General features: G+C 45.0%; 1 pseudogene; it reads left to right on the top strand.

Moving 5' to 3' along the window:
- The first annotated feature begins 6,147 nt into the window (after positions 1-6,147).
- Positions 6,148-6,991, top strand: LOC144244468 (developmental pluripotency-associated protein 4-like; annotated as a pseudogene).
- Positions 6,992-7,349: the final 358 nt, after the last annotated feature.

A 7,349-nucleotide genomic window follows, 5' to 3' on the forward strand; every position in this document is an offset into this window, starting at 1 on the left:
AAGGAATATGTGGTGGTCAGTCCCCAGGAGGCCAAAACCTTGAACCCTTCCAATAGGTATATACTGGTTAGCAGAACTTCATCATCTGTATAAACATACCCTCATCTTCAGCACCCAGGTTTTTATGCACATTTGTCGGTCTATCAAGAGTTCCTGTATACCTTGTACCAAAACTAGGGCGATGATACCATGGCTAGTTCAACCAACCCTAACAACTATGCTTTGGACTGAAATACTTTTACCTCTTGTGACAAAGGTACTTGGGCTCACATAGTAAGAAATTTCCAGGGAAGCTCTAACAAGTCTCAGCATCTTGTTTCATGGTATGTAGCACTGTGGCCACTATCTTTTTATCACTTATCACTGCACAAACTCTAGATGCCAGTGGTGCTAGGGAGGGATGCAGGTTTTACCCATCTGTGCCATTGGAAGGATACCAGGGTAGTTTTCTCCCTCACCATCCCAAATGACATGAAATAACCTGGCCAATACTTCCTATGAATGAGACTAGCTATGGTAGACACACAAGATGCACCACCCAGGTTCCCTCCCAAAGCAGGGCTTCCTGCTTAGGTGCAGAGACGGAGCTCAGAATACTGGCTTTGGTTGCCAGCTCCGAGGTCTAACTGCTTCAGAGAGCTGTGCCACCACGTTCACCTCTGGAAAAGCAGCTCACCTCCAATGACAAAGCCCAGGAGTTTATAGAAAAGCTTAACCTTTGCAGCCCAATGAGGGACAACTTGGGCAGATTTCAATTCAGAGATCCTTCTCCCCGCCAGATTGGCGGGGGCTTCATTGGAATTAACTTCCACATTCAGCTTTGAAGGCCCTATGGTCTATTCTAGCCGTAAGCCAGGAAATCCTGCCTGGACACTTGGTTCAGTTTAACTTACTCCATTCTAGATAAGCCATCATTCACGTTATTCACTCTAGCTTATATGGCAGCCATAGAGGTATACTACTTGGATATCTCTTCTAGAAAGAGGGGACCTCCAGCTTAGCTCCTTCAGGATCTGACCTTGTTCTAGCGGAGGCCACCTTCTTCCCAAGAGGTCCTATGCAATAATTAGGTACTGTTGGAGAACTAGAGTATGGCCATTTCCTAAGACTATTCTATAAGCGATCTTTGTGCTGGAGCTCCCTGTTGAGCTGGCTGAAAATTTCTCAGCTGCACTGCAGTTTTGAAGTTCTTCCTATTTAATTCTTCCTCCTCCACTTCACAAGGGTCAGGCTTACATGCAATGTAAAAAAGGTTCTTCACTGCCTAATTCAGTTTATCTTCCTTAGGCATTAACCCCCCAAAAACTTAAACTTTTAACTACCCTGAGCTGACACAACTTCATAAGTGAACTTCAGATTCAGTGATACAAGTTTCACATTGCTTCAAGTGTTTCCATGAACATCCTGAGGGAGGATACGACCACTGAACTATTGGAACTTAGTCAAGACCTGAAAAATATTTCAACCCCACTGCAGTTTACAGAGTTCAGAGGGAAAAAAAACCAACTCACGTGCCAATAGATTAAAAATGCATTCAAGAAACAGAAGTTCAAGGTGAGCCCCAGGGTGACAAAATCAAGTAGCCTCTCTGAGAGCTACTTAAGGCAAGAGTGTGAAAGGAGGTGCTGACTTCCCAAGAGCTGACCTTACCTTTTGTCAGGCTTTACTAAATTTACGCCCATGTTACAAGTACTTTTCTTTTTTTTATATATTCCAGACGATTAGGGAGACTGTAGCTTTGGCCTTTAACAGATCAAGGTATTCCCGAAGTCCAAGACCTAGTATAAACTACTCATTGCTTCTGGACAACCTCTACCTCTAGCAAGCTCCATGCTTCTAGTGACCCACATAGTCCTAGAGTAAGACACAACCATTTCCATTTTTGAAAGGATGACCTGTGTCTATCAGCTTTTCGTGTCATGGATTAATAGGAGAGCAAGAACCAAGACTGAAGTGCTCATATATTTTATGTTACAAACCGAGGATTATTTAATGTAATTTAAGGAGTCAGCATCTTAGTTGTAGCAGGTGCCTCAGAATTCAAGTAGTGGTTTACATGTAACAGACACTCTTATTTGTTCAAGTAACTGATGCTGGTTAATGAGTTAGGACACCCAACATACCTTGCACTGTGTCAGCGCATCAGCACATTCCTAGATGTCAACTCAAGACCCAGGACTGATCACTCCAGTCACAATGACAGCTGTTAACTGGAGTCTTCTTGCTTTCCTTTTCTCCCTCTTTAGAAACCCCGGTCTTTACCAGGGGATCAGGATGATTTTTCAGGACTTTATTCAGAAACAGCAGCTAACAGCAAAACGGCCAACTCAAGGGGCTTTCCTAGTCCTGACGTAATGGATCTTACCTTATTGGCCTGTCCTGTGGGGAGACTGGACAGTGTTTGAGAACTTGGTTGAACCAGCCAGGAAGGGTGCTGCTTATGGCTAGCCTGCCCTTGCCGGGGAGATTTTGCCCACAACCTCTTGCACTTGCCAGAACGGTTTTGGTTCCCAGGGACTCTCCCTGGAGTTCCCCTACCACAGACTAGTTTGCCCCAGGGCTCTTCACTGGGGCAAGGAACTGACCTCCGGGTGAGTGGACATTTTGTACAACCAGGAACTCCCTTGCGCTTGCCATTTGAGCTACGTGCCATTTGAATTGCTTGAGGTACCTGTTTGAGAAGAGACTTTACCTAGTTCAGTTTTGGTTAGTCAAGAGAGCAGCTCTTTTGTGATTTTTGTGTGATAGCCCTGGGAGACTTAGTGTGTCGCTTAGCGGATAGCCTGCTCTGGTGCATTTTGAAGTCAGTAGTTCCTTTCTAGTTATTCACCCTTAAGAGTGATCTTATTGTAATACAGCATAGCATACACTTTAGAATCTGGTTAACAATAGCCTTTGAAAACCTCCTTGAATTACTATCTTGCAAATGGAGCTGCACTCCAAGACAGCTGGCAAATAGGAGAAAGCCCTTATGTGCAAACCTTTAGGCTATTCCACCAGAGGACTAAAAAGGAAGGATCTAAGCTGAAGGTACAGAGACCAGGAGAGAAGGCGATTGCCCTGGTACAAGATGGGAAAATTAAAGGAAGACAGGTTATACTCTAAATCCTTTACCTGCCCTTCCACCCCTCCCTTCTCTGCCAGATTTGCCACCTCCTCTAAATCAAATGCTTGAGTCTCCAGAACCTTCCAGGTCTTCAGCTCTTCCTCAGAATCAACTCAGGGAAGCACTGGGACCTGGAGCAGACTCCTCCTGGAAGATCCCAGAAAGGGACCGATTTTGGCCAGGGAGCAATTCCAGCCAGAGCAGGGCAATGCCCATCAACGCAGTTCCCTACCACAAGTATAAACAGCATGGACAACTAGCCCTGTACTTAAGGACTTAGAGTTGTTCTACTTTGCATCTGTTCAGCTGTATGAATAACCCTCTTAGTGGGATGATCTTAGGATGAGCTATTTACGTCAACATTTCTAACTCCCCAACCTTGGGGAGTTATTTCAACTTTAATAGGCTTCTCACAACTGACGCAAAACCGTTAGATGTTTCCTTGGTGGAAACCGACTGGGATCCCAACGACACCAACACACTTGGACTGAATTCCTACAAAAAGGTCATCTTGGTTGCTTTCAGAAAGAGGAATCCTAAACAGAGAAGTCTTAACACAACACAGGAATCACAACCAAAACCTAATGAGGATCCCGCAGTTCTTGCAGTACATTACTCAAAAATGCTGAACATATGCAGACTCAGATCCTGAGGTATCCAAATATGTGACAATGGTTTAAAGGACATTGATCATCAAGTGCTCCTGACATTAAGGTCCTCAAAGTGGGATGGAAAATTAAAGATGAACTCATTGTAGCTGATAGAGCATTCACACTGTACCAGGGCAGAAGACACACAAAAAGAAGGAAAACAAGTGGACTCCCTGGGCACGTCCCACAAATTCAGGGGATCTTAGGAAAATCCTTAGGGAGGTCCCTTGGATACAAACTAGTGAGCTTACTGTAAGGAAGAGGGACACTAGGAAAAAAAATAGGAAGGCCAAAGAGGGGGGGAAGAAACGAAGGGTCAAGCTCCAATGAGGAGCAGAGGGGCCCAAGTACTCCCACTGATCTGGCAAAGCCAGTAGTGATTTCCCCTCAGTAGTCCAGGGTAAAATGGACACTATGTAGACAATTACTGGACTTTAGTATACACCGCAGTCATGTATTCAGTTATTAAAATAGCAAATAGTTCCAGTAGTGAAGTCTTTAACAGGGTTTACTAGGGAACCCAAGAGGCTTTCTGTAGCCTATGGAATAGAAATTGCAAGTACAGAAGTGACAGTTTTTCATTCAGGCCCGAGGGTCCCATTCCCTTGAGACTTGCTCTGTAGATCTAATGCTCACATCACTTTCAAAAAAAGCATTTCAAACACAAAGTACATCCTAAGCAAACTCAAGGACTACAACTATGCTGAGATAGGCAGCTTTGGCTGCTGACGTACATTCCCTGGAAACCCGTGAACAAGTAAGGAAGGCTGTGTGGGCAGAAAGAAAACTAGGAAGTGTTAACCAGAACCTATTTCCATCATGTTGAAAGATGCCAAAATGCCAAGTGATGTACAACATCCTTTGAAAAGAAGGCTCTTGAAAGCATCCAACCTGTCCAAGTTTTAGGAAAAGCTCAGACCTTGCAGGTCGGAATCGATGGTACGATTTTTCCCAGGTTTTTAAATTAAACACACACACACCCCAACAGCTTTCTTCTAAGGTTTTGTCCAAGACCTCCATATTATCGATTTTCAACAGGATATATGTATCCAGATGTGCCCAATCTATAGGTGCTCCTGACTACAATACCCAGGACCTATAGATGGTTCAGTCTGTTTTGAAAAAATCTCCTGTTCTATATTCTGATAGGTGAGAAGACCCAGTTGTTTTTGAATGGCAGGAACAAGATCCTAGAACTTCCTACCATTACTGTTGGACAGTTTTACCTCAGGTTTAAAAATGGCCTCTATTTGGGGGCAATTAGTGTCCAGAGACTGGAGGACTCTCCAAGTTCTACTTATAAAAACCTCTGAGAACATCTGCCCATTAAGTCTTTTGGCTGACTGGACACCAAGTCTACTCCCTACTAGGTGAAGATCTGCAGTTAGCATCTACCTGGGCTGCAGCATAACAAGGGTAAAGCCACCTATTGAAGCAAGATGGGTTCCTAAGCATAATTGGATTCTGCCACATTTAGATCCTAAACTGGATACTTTAGCTTTTGTACAAGGCACTCAAAGGATTAGATGCTGAGCCTCTGACTTGAGCAGGAGTGCCAGAGAGCCTGTGATATTACAAGAGTTTACTATTAGTCCCCATACCTTGGAGTTGGCCTCATCTACAGAGATCTTTTCAATCATCTGTGCATAGAGGATAAGGAATTCGACTGGGAGTATCCAAACACTGGGGATTTTCCAACTTGTTGCCTTTGTTCCAGCTGTCTTTGGGGGGGGGGGGGGCCACCCTGCCTCTGAACAGCCACTACTACTTGTACGGCTCTACAGGATGCCAAAAAAACTACTTGGCCAACCAGTAATGGTCTATGCAGGTCATCAAATGCTTGCTCTGTTGGAATCAAGGGTGGATTTTGGCTTACTACTGGCCGCAGGGGGAAGGATCAGGGACTTCTAGCCAGCAACCCCAGTGTGAAATTCAACCTGGCAATTTTGCTTGCTGATCCTAATGATCACTTTGAACATGATTTTTTAGGTATTGATTTAGTATATTCTAGCAAGACCAGAACTTACAGACCAGCATTCCCAATACTTGGACTGGAAACTCTAAAGATGGAGATAGCTCTATGGAACCAGGGCAGCAGAGGTTCAAGATCCCATGGTGACAGAAGATCATGGAGGCTATACAAATAACCCCTGGGAAATTCCTCTCTGAAGGCCATCATCACCCTAACAAGAGCTCTCCTTTGGTCTGCTGGTGAGAAGGTTCATCTATACACTGACCCTCACTGTGCCTTTTTGATAAGCATATGCTCATGGTGCCATTTCAAAGGAGCCATCCCTGGACCGCTAGTAAGGGCATTAAACACCTTCTGGAGAATCTGGGCTTCTCTTTGGATATGGAGAACACCGAAGACTAAAAGGGTAAAGGAACTCCATGAGGACATCAGTGGAAGATCATTCAACTTGCAAATCTGCATCAGGAGAAGCTATGGAGTAACAGCAGGCTTCTGGAAGACCAAAGGTACATAGAATCTCAGTGAATGAGACCAAATGGAAACGATCTAGGAAAAAAAAAAAGCTTCCTTTTCAGAAGAGGCAGCACTAGACAATGGCAGAGTAAGACTTTCTAAGAAAATCGCAATTCCTTATTTACCTTCTCAACTGCCACTAGCTAACATGCTTCATAGAGACCTCATGGGCCTACTGCTGGCAACTAAGGTCAAGAACCAAAGACCAGAAATTAGAGGCATATACATGACAATATGCTTACCCTAATCAGAAGAACATTCCTGTCCCTGCAGAGGGGGCCAAGATTCTCACACGGTCCTAGAAAAGATCAAAAGGTGAACATGCGGGAAAGTTCTCTGTAAAGAAAAAAAAAAAATCTTCCAATGGAACCTACCCTCCTGAAACGGCTGCTCCCCGAGGGTGGGGAGCTGGCCTTGGTTGGGTCTGATGCTCTGCTAAAGGGAATCAGTACCTCAGCACCATATGCTGTGTTTGCCTCTGGACCAGAACTGCAGCCAGGGCTGGGAAGACAGATCATGGAATTTCTACAGGAGGCCTGTGGTTTCAGGTCCTGGTTTAAGCACAAAGTCTGCCTGCAGCCACAGAGGGTGGGGCTGGCCTACAGTTTCGTGCAGGGCAAGCTTGGGGGCCTGAAACACAAGGGAGGGTGTGTGCCCACTCTTCCTATTACCTGCCTGCCATCTTCATTCCCATACCTGGAGGATAATATGCGGGGTCCCACAGTGCTTGGAGAAATAACGAACTTGTGAAAGGCCTCCAGTGAAATTACAATTTCAGGGGAAGGAGTACGACGGGGATTATAATTAATGGTCGCAAAGGAACTGGAACGGATTCCATGGGGGCACGGACAGCTGGCCCGCGAATTACTGCACACCCCCCCCGTCTTCTTGCTTACAGGACACAGCCTGGTGGGTGTCAGAGGTTACTCTCAGACCCCCAAAAAGGCCTGCAGCTTTGTGGGTTGGGCTACAGAGGCTCCTTGAAGTTGGCAATTTGAGAAACTAATTGGAATGCATGGAAAAGCCTAACAAGTCTATTCATACCACCAATGGTTTTTTTTAACCTTCTGAAATAGAAGGGACCTGGACAGTTCTTTTCAAGTGTGGG

The sequence above is a fragment of the Crocuta crocuta genome, unplaced genomic scaffold (genome assembly GCF_008692635.1).
Source record: "Crocuta crocuta isolate KB4526 unplaced genomic scaffold, BGI_CrCroc_1.0 scaffold168, whole genome shotgun sequence".
Taxonomy (NCBI): domain Eukaryota; kingdom Metazoa; phylum Chordata; class Mammalia; order Carnivora; family Hyaenidae; genus Crocuta; species Crocuta crocuta.